At 36.3% G+C, this 16,347-nt stretch overlaps 1 protein-coding gene across 2 annotated transcripts in view; it reads left to right on the forward strand.

Moving 5' to 3' along the window:
* Positions 1-16,347, forward strand: part of LOC123867335 (tachykinin-like peptides receptor 99D) — a 93,664-nt gene that overhangs the window by 34,554 nt on the left and 42,763 nt on the right. The gene's annotated exons all lie outside the window — the stretch shown is intronic.

Below are 16,347 nucleotides of genomic sequence, written 5' to 3' on the forward strand. Positions count from 1 at the left end.
GTTTAGGCGCTACGATGCCACAGACAGATACACAGATACACAGATACACAGATACACAGATACACAGACACACAGATACACAGATACACACGTCAAACTTATAACACCCCTCTTTTTGGGTCGGGGGTTAAAAATTTATTATTATAATATCTTAACACAATCCAATGTCAATAACTATTTGCCTTATCTTGTAGTTTTAATGATTTAGTATTTTTCTATCTCGCATTGTACACCTACGAATTACGATGCGGTGTTGACATCGAGCGACCTATTTCCGGAACGTTCATTGACCTCTTGCGTCAGTCAGATGTTTTATTTGTATAATAAATATTGTGAACTTTTAATAATACAGATTTTTTTTTTCGTAGTTTGTTTTATGGTATCTTATCAGTAATCATCAATACTATCACCTGTCTTCGTTTTTGCTAGCGTTCTGGTTACATTCTGTAGGTATAGTGTATTCCCTAACTGGCTAAAAAGGTTAACAAGTTGCTTATGCAGAAATGCGTATGCGACGCGCTATGCACGCTACCTAAGGGGTTGGCGAGTAGAACCAGACTAATCCCCAAAATTTTACAAGACAGCGGAAAAACTGAGATTATCAGTAATGGCATTTTTGTGATCTTAGTGTTGGACTTTCAATACATCAATCAATCAATCGTTAATCGACTAATCTGTTCATTTACCGGCTATAGTTTTAGGTGACGAAGTGCTTTATAAGCCTTTTAACAGGGCTCTCTCCGTCACTCGCTTCATACAATCGTAGTTCCAATTTCATTTGAATATTAAGCAACGAAAGTCCATGAAATTTTGCAGACATATTCTAGAAACTAATATCTGTGTCTGTGATGTTTTAGATTTTTCTAAAAATATGTAGTTTTAAAATTACAGGGGCTCAAAGATTTGTATGTAAATTTTTAAGACCGCGTAACTTTGAAACCGAATATTTTAACAGAAATCTGGAAAACCACAGACATAGATATTAGTTTCTAGAATATGTCTGCAAAATTTCATGGACTTTGGTTGCTTAATATTCAAAGAAATTGGAACTACGTTTGTATGAAGCGAGTGGCGGAGAGACCCCTCTTACTTCGTACAATTCGAATCCAACTTTCTTCCCATTACCACGACAAAACCAATTAGATTACTTATACCATCTGATTTTTCCGAAATCCTTTTTACATCTTTTTGTTTTCTTATCATTCAGCTCAGTGATCCAGATCGACAAATAGAGGACACAGAGATGTATTAATAATAGTATTAGAGCGAGCAGTGACCTGAAAAATGGTTTCAATACTGGTGTCGAAGGTTGCATTTCTTTAGCGGAACAGAGATACATATCTGATTGGTTGACTGAACACATCAGTCAACCAATCAGATTTTTGAAAGATGACGTGATAATTGTTTCACATCATCTATTTACGAACCTGATTAGTCGACTGAACACAATACATATCCTCTCCGCGGACTTCGTCTGTGTTGGTGTTAGCTGGCGGGCGTGCTCTGCCTTTTTAGAGGGGTTTTTTGTTAAAACTGACTGGAAAGCCCTCTAAGGGGGTGCCGTGCGTGTGTCGGCGAGCGCCGGCACAGACGGGGTCCATACTTGTATAGTACTTAGTTAGTAGTAACTTGTTACAAATAACTACAAACTTGACATTGGCTAATCTTTGTAAAGCCAGACGAGAGAAGAAAAAAATCCTCTCCGCTCTGCTTACTTAGGTGAAAAAGTAATAAAGACCAGTCACCAGTCGAGTTTTAAAATAATTTTATTGGTTTGATTTGCTCGTAGGTACGAGTATGTTAGTATGTAACTGATATCGGCCACTTCCTATTATTGTATGATTAGTTTAAATGCAGATAGATACAATTGTGTGGGTTGATGACTGGTGGGGTATTGGAACTCTCTGATGGCGTATAACAGAACAGTCAAGTGTGGTCTCATTTGCTATGTTTTTATAATTACTTTTCCATAAACAACTTTGAACTAAGTTCATTTTAATAAGCCCTATTCTATAAATAGCTGATAATTTCAAAGCAAATTTATATAAAGCTTTGAGTTGTAGGCTCAGACAGCCTATTAGAAATTAATAATATTGCGTAGATCATTTTGTTCGATATCGCAAACAAAACAATAAACCTTCGCTGCAAATAATTTCTAAGCGAAGTTTTTGTTTTGTTTCTCATAATATAAGTACTTTTTATACTATGGGAGTACCATTTGCCACTTGAAAATAAAGGTAAATAAGGACTACTCGGGTTCATCGGTTCCCTCCAAGTTCCCAAATTACCCATTTTTAGGGTTCCGTACCTTAAAAGGAAAAATAGAACCCTTATAGGATCACTTTGTTGTCTGTCAAGAAACCTATAGGGCACTTCCCGTTGACCTAGAATCATGAAATTTGGCAGGTAGGTAGGTCTTATAGCACAAGTACAGGAATAAAGCTGAAAACCGCAAATTTGTGGTCACATCATTTAAAAAAAATTAAAATATGTTTCAATCAAGTAAGATAACATACCTAGTGGGGTATCATATGAAAGGGCTTTACCTGTACTTTCTAAAACAGATTTGTATTTATTTTTATGCATAATAGTTTTTGATTTATCGTGCAAAATGTTGGAAAAAATACCCGAGTACGGAACCCTCAGTGCGCAAGTCTGACTCGCACTTGGTAGGTTTTTTTTCTTAGTTTTGATTAAACCAAATTAGCTCTACACAATTAAAATTGTAAATGAAATAATACATTTTCAGTAATAAAAGGGTTTATTATTATATTATTATAGGATCATCAGAAAGTATTTACGAGATCACATCGAAGAGATTAGAAGAATAATGCTCCTTCTCTGTGGTAGAGATAATGATTTTCTCATTTTCCTAAATGTCCTCATAAAGATCACCGTTATCATTAAGAGGAGTTTATTCGTAGCTCTCTCCAAACAAACGTAGTTTGGTTATCATTTGGCAATCAAAGACAATAAAATTTCGTTTTACAGACACGTTCTAGAAACAATTTCTGTGTTTGTGGTTCAGCAAATTTATTTAAAAATGTATAGTTTTAAAGTTACACAAGTCAATGAACTAAATACAATTTTTCACGTATGTATCACTTTGAAACTCTACATTTTCAAGGAAATCTGAAACACCACAAACATACAGTTACTTATTAGTTTCCAGAAAAAGAGTTTCCAGATTGGCAAATGGAAACCAAACTACGTGATAACGGCGTTCTGATGTAGACAGGAAAATGAGAAAATCATTATCTCATTTTCAGAGGAGGAACATTATTCTTCTTATCTCAAATAGGCTCTTGGACTGTAGTAATAAAATGATGTGATGTTTTGTATAGAAAACCCCTGAGAATCAAACTACGTTTGTGTGGAGGGAGTGCGCTAGGGACAATTCTCACGCTCGGTGAATTAGGCGTAACTTGTTGAATGATCTTTATCGTAACAATCGCGAGTAAATTGAGCCTATAAAATCTAGGAGAACCCTAACAATATACTTGTATACGAATGGTATAATTTCAAGATTGCTGGAATTACTGCATCCGTGTTTGTTTTGATTTTTATCTATTCTTTTATTAATTGAACTTTTAATATTTATCATTTCTGTTACTTTTTGAGATGTTTTGTTATTTTGCATCTTTATGACTCAAAATTAACTGTAATTTTTAAGCAAGTCTTTCATCGTTTTTGTTCATTTCAGTGGATAAGACACATAATATTATGTATTATTTGTTTGTGCAAGTTATATTGAAAAACCTAAATCAGGAAGTAGTGATATTGAAAAATCTAAATTTGTCATAACGAATAGCTTCTTATACCAATAACTAGGGGTGCGTACAGTAAATTATCGATATATAAGTAGTATACATATTACATATATTTAATCAGTATTTCGGTCCAGTGGTTCGTTTGATTGAAGTAAGTCCCTTCGTAGGGAAATGTATCTAAAACTGTACACACAAACAAGTCTTTTATTTATAGTATCACATTACCACATTCATCTTATTTATAGATCAAACAAACTACCAAAATAGGCACATCTTGTGTGAAGCGGATTTTACGGGTGGTGAAGGCAGGAGAAGTGAGAACTCTCCTCATTATTATCCCAGAACTCTTACCATTATGTGATGGTTTTTTAACTGTGTACCTACGTACGCAGTTAAAAAACCTCCACGCAGATAGAACTGAGAGCAAAAGCTAGTAACATTATAACTTTTCCATTTTATGTTTTGACCTAAATGTCGAAGGCGGACACAATTTCTTTGCCCAATAACGCATAAAAGGTAAGAAACGGTTATTTTTGATTAAACAGCGCTGTAAACTGTCTTGATGGTTGATCGACGTTATGAAGTGTAAATATTTGATACAAGCAGATGGGGACGGTTTTGTAGCTCAGCGCCGCCCGCCCAAACAAACTTAGCACCCCAGGACCCCAGGCGAATATCTGGATTGATGCACCTTGGGACATTTTTACAGCGAAAACTGTGGAATCATAAGTGCATCGGGCTTCTTCCAAAATGCTTATTATTTTTACTGTCAGAGCGAAGCATCTTAACTTGGTTTTGAGTAATAGAATTGGCAATATGGCATTGGCATACATAATCATACTTGCCAGACCTGTGACAAAATTAGAAAGAAAGAAGAAAATATATTTATTCGTTGTTGGTGTCATATGCAAAACATACAATTACGTAATTAGGGTACCCTAAAAACCCTAAAAGGAAAAACGGAACCCTTGTAGGCTCACTTTGTTGTCTGTCTGTCTGTCATTGAAATTTGGAAGGTAGGTAGGTCTTATAGCACAAAAAAAGGAATAAATCCGAAAACCGTCAATTTGTGGTTACATCATTAAAAAAAATTTAAATGTGTTTCATATTTCAAAGGAAAATAACTATACCAAGTGGGGTGTTATATGAAAGGGCTTTACCTGTATATTCTAAAACAGTTATTTATTTTTATGCATAATAGTTTTTGATTTATCGTGCAAAATGTCGTAAAAATTACCGGAGTACAGAACCCTCGGTGCGCGAGTCTGACTCGCACTTGACCGGATTTTTATCTGTGACTCCACGCCGAATGGGTGTAGGTACAGCTCAGCATTTATTTATTTATTATTGTATTGTATTTACATAATTCTTACAACTATTTACATTGTATTCTTAGCGTCCTGAGTCTTTGCGACTTGTCTGAGCGCTGCACATTCCTCTAAAAATTAACTAGATATGAAATACGGGCGAGACTACACAGTACACTCAATACAATATTATGTCGGTATAAGATATATGCAAGGTAGGGTACCTACTCGGTTGCACAGCGCACGAACATTAGGTATTTGTGGCATGACGCAAGGCATTAGGCTGTGGTAATGCCTTGCGTCATGATATGCACCAACACGCTTAAAATGCAGGGCGCTAATTTTCAGCTGTGCCCCTAGAATCAGACTCGGAGACCTCGCTTCGATCGGTTAATTAAAAAACGTTACGATGGTAAATGTCGCCAAACAAACCATGACGTAATAAATCCTTACTTAATTCCCTTGGGACCCTTTATACCCACATACGTCTCATTATTCTGTTCAGTGATAGGTCCTCCAAGGACACTGAATTAATTCGGCGACGTCCTTTTATCATCTCAGTACCCTTACAAGTTGATTATAAAACCTACTATTTAGTTTATTAATCCGACACAATAATGTACTCGTAGACAGAAAAGAAAAAGAAAGAAATCTTTTATATAAAAATTGTGATATACACCTCAGGTCCTAAGTAGTACCTGAGTCCTTAGTGAGTTAGGCCTTTAGCTAGCGTAGCTTAGCGTAGGTATGCACTTTCAAGCCTGCCGACTCAGTACACATAATTATACCTACCAGTTTTTATTCCGAAAACCAAATGATTTCCTCAGGGTTCAAATCTACAACCACAGGGATAAAAGTCGCAAGCATTATAATACAAGGTGTAACCAGAACGTTAACAAAAACTTAGGGTTATTATTATACTAACTAAACACAATCCAATGCCATAATCATTTGCCTTATTTTGTAATTTTGGTGATTTAGTATTTTTCAAACCCGCAATGCATAGCGTGCAAAACTCGGATCAATGCCCCACCTATGACGCGGCATTGCCCCCGAGTGGCCTATTTACGTAACGTTCGTTGACCTCTAGCGTCAGTCAGATGTTTTATTTGCAATATATTTATCGTAAACTTTTAGAAAATACAGGTTTTTTGTTTTAAAAATTTCGGTTTTTTTTGTGGTAGCTTATCAGTAATCAGTTCTATCTCTTGTCTTCGTTTTTGCTAGCACTCTGGACACACCTTGTTATAGTAAACCACCACTTAAACCACAGAGGCAGAGCCAAAGTGGCATCAATAAGAGTAATTGCGGATGTCAGAGCCGAGCCGCCATTATAGCGTCGACAGCATAATGCACATTACATTATCCCCATTAGAGGCAAAACGCGTGGGATTTTAATGACTAACGAGGGAAAAGTTTTCATATTCAATCTTTATTTAATGTAGGTCAGCTTGTGGCGCTTATGATCAGTTGAGAGCTAAGATTATATCATCGCAGCAAGCAGCAGCACCGCGGGAAAGCAGATTCTACTTAAAAGAGTTGGCAGAAGGTTCTCTTTTCAAAACGCAAGATGTAATCAATATAAAAAGTTACTAATTCTGTTGACAGTTCTGTAGGATTTTTAATATCCCAATCCAGGCGGATGAAGTCGTGGGCAAGAGGTAGTACCTATTTACCTATGTATACTAAAAAGTGCGAAGTGTCTGTTGATTTGTCCCGTAATCACGTAGGTATATCGACTTGATATTTTTTATGATATCATGATATATAACTTTTTTTTTTCTTCGGGGGAGGAAAAAATCCCTACGGACTTCTGCCTGCTGGCAGGGTGTGTCCGACTTGCACGGACTAAAATAACCTTCCCATGTCTGTCAAGGTGAGCACGGAACTGCGTGGCATTACATCATGCTGACCTCCTAAATCTCTATCTTCTTCTTTTCTTCTTTTTCTTTCTCTACCATGATGCGAAGGGAAGGATGCTATCATGATATATAACTATTATAGTTAAAGACTTGAAGAGTGACATAGCCTAATTTTTATCCCGCAAAATCAAACTTATCTTAGAATAATGTTATAGGTACTTTTTGCGAAACGGATCACCCTGGCTGTCCAGCGTGGAAATGCAGCCAGTATTCTTGGCACCATTCCACGCGGGCATGATTTCTATAATAATTAGATAAGGCTAGCTTTAAGTTTTAGGTACTTAACTAAATATATTACACTACATATACATACTAAATATACAACACTAGCTTCTCCTTTCAGCAAAGGTTGCCTGGTAGAGATTGCTCTAAGCAATAAGGCTGCCTTTGCACACAATTGTTAGTTCTGTTTTTCTTCTTTCTGAGTTGTGTTCCTTTAGATGTGTTTTTGTGCGCAATAAAGCGTTCTATCTATCTATTTATCTATATTTTTGTTGGGACTTTGGGGTCCCAAGGTGCAGAATGGTGCCCTGGCACCGGAAAAGCGCAGCCTTGGATGATACCCCTCACTGGGTAGATACTAGATAGACGATATCAAAGAGTCGCAGACAGCCGCTGGATTCAGGCGGCGCTAAACCGTGGCGTGTGGTCCCTACAAGAGACCTATGCTCAGCAGTGGACATCGATCCGTTGACAATAATGATGATGATGATAAATGAATTTTTAAAAAAGGAAATCGACGTGGAGGCTTGTCGTCATCTAGTGTACCAAGAAAAAATTAACCTAAGCCTTGTTTGTTTTCAGGTAATCACATGTTTGCGTGACGTTTATTAAAGAGCAGGTAATTTAATTACTTCTTCACCTTTAGGGAATATATTTTGGAAACACGCCATTATTACGTGGCAGCTAACGCCATGCGATCAAACCTAATCGTTCAACTGAAAGAACAAGGCATATGAGTATTAATAGGTCTATGGGAATATACTGTAGAAAATTATTATTTTTATCAGCCTAAATCACACTAATATTATAAAGGAGAAAGTTTATATGTGTGTGTGTGTGTGTGTGTGTGTGTGTGTGTGTGTGTGTATGTTTGTTACTCTTTCACGCAATAACTACTGGACGGATTTGGCTGAAATTTGGAATGGAGATAGATAATATCCTGTATTAGCACATAGGCTACTTTTATCCCGGAAAATCAAAGAGTTCCCACGGGATTTTAAAAAAACCGAAATCCACGGGGGGGAAAACGCGGGCATCTTCTAGTATACTATAAAAGATTATTATTTGTATCGGCCTACATTAATTATAATACTCAGTCTATCTATCTACCAGCTGTTGATATTATGTTACTCAGCAATGTTTTTTTAACAAACAAGTTTTAGTGTTACAAGTTAGCCCTTGACAGCAAGCTCACCTGGTGGTAAGTGATGATGCAGACTAAGATGGAAGCGGGCTAATCTGGAAGAGTTATGCCAGTTTTATAAAAACCCACACTCTTTTGGTTTCTACACGACATCGTACCAGAACGCCATCGAATTATTTTTTAATTTTTTTTTTATTAAAAAAAAAAGAAAAGAATTTTAGCCATGCTAATCATGACTAATACTCTCCTTTCCCCTCCAATTAAGCGTAAAGCTTGTGCCAGGAGTGGGTAAGACAATAGTGCAACGGTTTGAACCGCCGACCTTTCGGAATTGAGTCCGCTCCTCAACCGTTGAGCTATCGAGACTCTAATTTGGTATACCTTTGCCGGTAAGGTGGTAACTATACTAACTAGCCACTGCAGAAACCTCTCCTACCAGATAAAAGTAAAAGTAACTTATCGATACATTACAGATATAATATAATTAAATATGGATTAATATCATTTAGGCCTTTTATGCCTAGGAATAATTCTAACGTAATTCCCCACGCGAACTTGATTCAGATGAAAAATCAATGTACGCAATTTACCATTTTGACCATTTCGTTAAATCTCTTGTCGTGGAAATGAATTATTTATTGCAGCCACTCCAAATAAATACCAAAACATTAAATCAAGCGGGTAATCGATTAAAGCCCTGGTCAGACAGAACGCGTGTCGTCAGTGAAACACGACGAGTGCAACGCGACGACGACGGCCATATTGTACGCGTACCTACAAAAAGCCGGTCACTGTTCCTGCGCAAGTTCGACTCGCTTTTTCGTGACATTGTACAAGAAATAAGGCTTTTTTACTGTTTTAAATTTGCATGGCAGCCATTTTGAAATTCTATTATTTGTTGTCATAGTGGCAAAAGACACACATTTTCACACACTCTGTGAAAATTTTAACTCTCTACTTATTATGGTTATAGTTTATACAGGCCACTGACAGACATAGAGACGGACGGACGGCCGGACAGGCAGCGGAGGCTTAGTATCAGGGTCCTGTTGACATTCTTCGGGTACGGCACCCTAAAAAACCAACGCGTCACAGTAGCAGTAGCTACGCTGTGACTCCTGACTGTGAGAAAAGCCGACAAGAAACTCAGCAGTTGCTCTTTTCAAATCATAAAAAGTTACAATATTATCAGTGTAAAAATACACTGTAGCACTTTATGGGTAACTGAAAGCTCAGCCAGCTCAGCTTCTTATATTTCTAGAAGCCGCTTCGTTATCGCTTCACGCGTCGTGTTTGACCGGGGTATAAGTTAACGCAACGTTCAACATGTAGCAGATGATGGATTCGTTTAATGTCATTTGTCATTCACAAAGGCAATTTGTAAATGCACTTAAATACACGTCATTCATTACTTTATTAAACGTTAAGCTGCGTTAAGCGTTAACTATAACGCTTGTAAAGTGGCATTTAATTGAGTTGTTGTTACAGTTAGCTTAGTAGCTTAGGAAGTATACAAACTATTTTATTCATATAATTTATTCATAAAATATTACACTTTCTAAATCGCTAAATAACGTTTAACAGGGGAATAAATTAACGTCTTAGCAGTTTTTAGGGTTCCGTACCTCAAAAGGAAAAACGGAACCCTTATAGGATCACTTTGTTGTCTGTCTGTCTGTCTGTCTGTCCGTCCGTCCGTCCGTCGTGTCTGTCAAGAAACCTATAGGGTACTTCCCGTTGACCTAGAATCATGAAATTTGGCAGGTAGGTAGGTCTTATAGCACAAGCACAGGAACAAATCTGAAAACCGTGAATTTGTGGTCACATAATTAAAAAGAAAAATTAAAATATGTTTCAGTTTTCAAAGTAAGATAACTATACCAAGTGGGGTATCATATGAAAGGGCTTTACCTGTACATTCTAAAACAGATTTTTATTTATTTTCATGCACAATAGTTTTTGATTTATCGTGCAAAATGTTGGAATAAATACCCGGGTACGGAACCCTCAGTGCGCGAGTCTGACTCGCCCTTGGCCGGTTTTTCCTTACTTTATTTGTAATTTTGTCGCGTGGTGATCAGTGCATTTCTTTTACAGGTCAGCAATGCCACGTTCTGCTTTCGCTTTCACTATTATTCCAATTTTAGCTGCATTTTTCCTCTTCTCGCAATTCTAAGAGCTTAAAGAGCAAAATATACAATGAAAAATTGTAATTAAGGCCGTCAACGATCGACTCAAAATTGTAGCAATTAGGAATTTTCTTTAATTGTAGTCGATAAGTACCTATTGTGGAACAATACTAACAACTACTTATAACTACAATCACAAACGAAACTATGCTTTATAATTGATTTTCGAATGTTTTGTGAAAATATTTTCGAATTGAATTTCGAATGTTTTTTGGAAACATGTTTGTGATTGGTTGGTTACTCAAAGTGGTTAACAGTTAACACCCACTGAGATTTTTGTCTCTATCATTTGTATTAGATTACGTAACAGAGCACTATGCTAACTTCTATCCGCGGATAGAACATAGCGTTTCGTAAGTCGTGACGCATCAGAAGCATATCGTTTTCATACATTTAAGGTGCGCAATATGCACAATATCGTGCGGGGCGCTGCCGCGACGCGCAGTTCCGCTGCAGTTCCGTTCGAGTGCGTGGGCACCTTTAGTGTGAAACCGATATGCTTATGTGTTCTGGATAGACAGCTTTATGTGTTTGTTTGATTTGTTTTAATTCTGGATGCAGGATATCCCTATGTACCTACGTCAGATGAGAAACAGTTGTTTATTATTTAGTTTTCACCCAAAATACGCTCGCATTGAAATTATAGACGATATCCGTCGATAAACTTTCGACATAAAAATGAATTTTATGGTTGAATTTGTTTGAGCTGTAACCTCACGCCACGAATACCTATTCAACTCTATTATTATAATAAGGGCGTTTGTGCACTCATTCGTATTTAATTCGTATTCGTTTTCGTAAAAATACGACACATAGTGGCTGTCATGCAAAACGTATAGGTAATACGTGCGCATGTTCAATCGTAATTTGATGGATCCGTCAATTTACGGATCGCAAAAATACGAATGAACGCGTAAGTACGTGCGTTTTGTATGGCGGGCACTTTGAATCGTATTTTTACGAAAACGAATACGAATTGAATACGAAAGAGCACAAACGCCCTAAAACTAATAGGATAGTCTGTTTAATTTTAACTATCTATTTACTTATTAGGTACACAAAACTATTTAACTACAAAATCTATTCAGGGGAAACAAATAAGGTTTATAAAGAATGTTCATGGTACATAACATGGTAGGTATAAATCATATTAAAATCTATAAACTTAAAAAGAGAAACTGACGTAAACGTACAGCTTGGACCGATGGATTTAGGCACTTCTGCCTATAGCTTCTCTCTATAACGGAGAAGCACTCTATTAAAGGTATTGACTTAAACCCACGCAGACGATGTCACGAGAGTTAGCTAGTATGTAATTATGTAAACTAAGGAATTAAGTATTAAAAAAAATGAATAAAATGGTTTATTTTATGCTTTAATAGGTATAACTACGTATACTTAGTTTTCTAAGAAAGTTTAAGAAAACTGCCAAGTGCAAGAATATAATACATAATAGGTACCTATTAGTGGTAAAAAGTTTCTGTTCTAAATCAACTGCTATTATACACTTGTATCTTTCTGAATAAAACTTTTATGACCGACAGAGAGACAGACAGAGAAAGAAATTCAGTACCTATACAAGTATTAAATACATTTTCTTTTACGAATAAATTCAATATTTTCACTTTTTTCTCCAGATAAAACATTTTCGGTGCTACGTGATATTGGTAAAGTAATTTGGCGCACGTGAGAGCTGATTTGAGGCCAATTGGCACACCAAGAAATGTATTGAACAACTTAGCTCCGTTTATTGACGTAAGGTTTTACGTACAACTCGTAAAAAAAGTAATTAATGAAAAAAAAAATCTTTTTAAATTTACAAGTAGGTACTTAGGTACTAAAAAGTATTGAAACTTAGGTAGGTGAAACCTAAATAATATGTAGATCTCACTATCAACAACCTATGGGAGTTAGTTAAAATTAGGGAGTTCCAATCTTCCATTCCACTCTCCATCAGCCTGAATGCGTCCATTACTGGACACAGGCCTTTCCGAGAAATTCATTCTGTCAAAATTTTTCCTTTACTAATTAGGCCTATTTTATGACCTAGGCCAGGTCATTATGGCACTACCCACGTAGGCACGTACCTACAATAAAAACTAACCCGAGAACCCTGGCATTATTTTCTAGACGTAAAGTACTATTTGGTAACAGTTTTTGGAAATTTCCATGTTTATTTATTTATTTATTTATTGAAAAGGTACACAAAACAGGTTGTTACTAAAAATGGTCCAAACATAAAAACAAAAGATCCTAATCTAAGTGACAACCCCTAATAGTTTTAAGTAACTCAAAAACTACTTTTTGCAGTTAACCGCTTTTTAACCGACTTGCAAAAAAGAGGTGCTTCTCGATTCGGCCAGTTTTTTTAGAAATAGAAAGGCCCATTTACTTTGAAGAAAGCAAATCGTAAAAGAAGGTACACGGAACGGAACCCACACATTATTGAGGTCGGGAGAGGTTTAAGAACCGGCAATTAAAGTCTACCTCCACATTAGTGCTCTTTTCAATTTAAGAGATAGTTTAATTACTTTCTTCATCTCACGCGAGTGCAGGATAGCTTCCTTTTAGTACTTAAGCAGCGATTAAAAAGTAAGGGAAACTTTAATTAAAGCTGGAATAACTTATCAAGAATAACATAAAAAGTTACTACTTTAACCACTACAAAGTTATCACATAACAGACTTGCAAAATGATAACAGAGTCATAATATTAAGTACATAGTGTGGAAATATTGCGATGGCAAACACTGAGAGCACAAGTGTAAATTAAAAATTTATAACACCCCCGACAAGGTTAAAGTAACTAGAAAAGAGCTGATAACTTTCAAACGGCTGAACCGATTTCAGGGAATCTCACACCAATGAAAAGCAGTTTAATAATGTCGGGTTAGCGTAGATGGTAATTTCAACTCATATTATGAGGTATAAGTTAAAGAGGTATAGGTATGAGTTAAAGTTTAGCCATACTTTCAGTTTATTAGTTTGTTTAGAGCCTGCTGTCTAGTTGATATCGTTTATGGACCCATACAGGCTCCTAATATAGCTGAAAAGGGCAAGTAATAGCCTATTACAATGTTCCTGAGACATTATCATTGCTTATAATTTAATTTTATTACTATAGTAAGGTAATAATAATTATGTTAAGAAAATAATGTACCTCATAACCATCGTCATCTTAACTCATCGACGTCCCACTACTGAGGACCGGTCTCCTCTCAGAATGAAAAAGTTTAGGCCATAGTCCTTCACGCTAGTCAAGTGCGAATATACAAACTTCACAAACCGTTAAGAGCAATATGGAAAACTTTGGGGCATGCCGGTTTTCTCATGTTTTCCTTCACCTTAAAGCGATTTAAGCGCACTTAACTTTAAAGAATATAGGTACATAGGTGCTTGCCCGGGATGGAACTTCGAACCGCCACCGGAAGCCGAAGTTTTACCTGTGGTGGCTATCACCGCTAAATGTACACTATTTAGCTATAACTATCTCTTCTCCATCCTATTGTATAAAACAAAGTCACAAACCGCATTTGCATATTATGTTAACTTACTCAAAACTTCAATCAAAACGTCACTTAGTCAAAACTATACATTATAGTACCTAATAAACGATAGTTTATTATTGGACATGCAAAATAATATTTTTTTACTAGCGCGGTAATAAATTTTAATACTAAATCTTAATAAAATATATTTTAATAATAAATCTTAAATAAATTTTATTAATAAATCTGCAATTGGGGACATTATATCCAAAACTGACTAGCTTCACTAGTCAGTTTTGTTTCGTTTTTGTTTTTGCTTTATTATTTATGTAATTTACCTATCTTCTACCTCTTACCTTATACCTCTGTTCTTTTCCTATGTACCTTCTTATACCCGGCTATTGTGTGTTTTAATTTTGTGATAACTTTTCGTTGGAGACTGTTGTGGTGTGTGTGCTTTGTATTTGTGTTACCTTTTGTTTATTTTTAATACTGTGTGTCTCCATAAAAAATAAAAAATAAAAATATTATTTCTATTTTGCCTCCGATTGTGGCAATTGTAAGTCTTTCGGTGTCCTTCGGAAAATTGTTATGCCTATCAACGACGTAGAATCTCTACTTGAGTTCATGGTGTTATCCTACGGAGACTTTATTGTACTATTTTTATACAACTCTGAATGAGGATTTTATATTCTTGTTTTTATATTATTTCTCACCGAAGTCGCCGCATAAACAAATGTTGAAAATATTATTTTCTTACTTATTTTTAAAGATTTTTTTTTTTAAATCCCGTAGAATTCTTTAGTTTTCCTGGACGAACCGACATCATAATCATGATTAACCCATCGCCGGCTCACTACTGAGGACAGATCTCCTACCAGAATTAAATAGGTTCAGGCCACGTCCGTCACGCTGGCCAAGTGCGGATTGGCAGACTTTACACACATTTGAGAACATTATGGAGAACTCTCAGGAATGCCGGTTTCCTCACGATGTTTTCATTCCCTATAACTAAATTCGTATTTATTATAGTATTCGCATCTTTTTCTTACCAATGCATGTAATAAGAAAAGGACAGACAAACCTAATTTAATTTAGAACATTCAAACCCGTGAATTTCGGTGCCAGTCGTGAGCCTATTGTTTAAAGTAGAGTGCACTATTTAGCGTATTTTTGGTTTATCGTAAAATATCGAAAAAATACCCGGGTACGGAACCCTCGGTGCGCGAGTCTGCCTCGCACTTGTTCAGTTTTTTAGGATCTAAGTTCAGTTGTTTATCAGAATCGTAATAGGTAACTTCCATTTGTTTCCAGACCTGGGCGCGTTTGGAACCCACGTACGTAGCTTTAGTTTTAAGTTCACGTAATTATCACCACAAACTATCTTACAAATCTACCAATACTGACCATCAAAATGAGTACAATAGTACTTTTGATATACAAGGATGATATAAAAGCTTAATTTGCTATAATCCGCCAAACCAACGAAATCTGTATGGTACGCAGCACCACACAAACGTTGAGTGGTGTTGGAATTTGTCATGTTGAATCATCCTTGTATATCATGGACTTCCGCAAAATAACGCCTGCTTCTATAATACAAATGATTTTGAGTTTGAGTTTAATGCTACCTGGTATGGAAATGGATGTTTGTATTGTACCTAACTCTAATGATACGAAATTACGAATGCCTTTATCAGAGGAAGCAGCGAACTCAGCTAGCTTTTGTACGTAGTCAAAAGCGATGCCTTCAAATACTGCCTTTATGTTACCGATAGTGTAGCTAGTGCCTATTAGGTACCTTAATAGAAGGCACACAGTCTACTACTCAATTATAGTTTGGGTGTGCAAATTACAAAGGCAGAGCAGAAGGCTATTTGATGGTCCCAATCTCCTACCACAGTGGTACCACCTGTTATGGTACTAAGGCCCGGTCTCCACCCAACCGAAGAGGAGAGGAGATGTGTTCAGTCAACCAATCAGATTCATAAAAGATGACGCAAAAATATTATCACGTGATCCTTTGAAATTCTGATTGGTTTGACTATACACATATCTCCGCTCCGCTTAGGTGGAGACCGGGCCTAAACCTAATAACTTGACGAAGTATAAGTTATGACAGTTACAAATCGATCAAAAAATAATATTATTTAATATCCGGTTACGAAAGGTACGAAGAGACGATGTACCTATTTATCCAATTTCGTAGCTGGTTACGAAAAATAGATAGGTACCGACTTGGACGGAAGGGAAATAATATCATGAAATATGGTTGATATCTACGGAACCAACTGACGCATACCATA

This window comes from Maniola jurtina, chromosome 8 (genome assembly GCF_905333055.1).
Source record: "Maniola jurtina chromosome 8, ilManJurt1.1, whole genome shotgun sequence".
NCBI classification, from domain to species: domain Eukaryota; kingdom Metazoa; phylum Arthropoda; class Insecta; order Lepidoptera; family Nymphalidae; genus Maniola; species Maniola jurtina.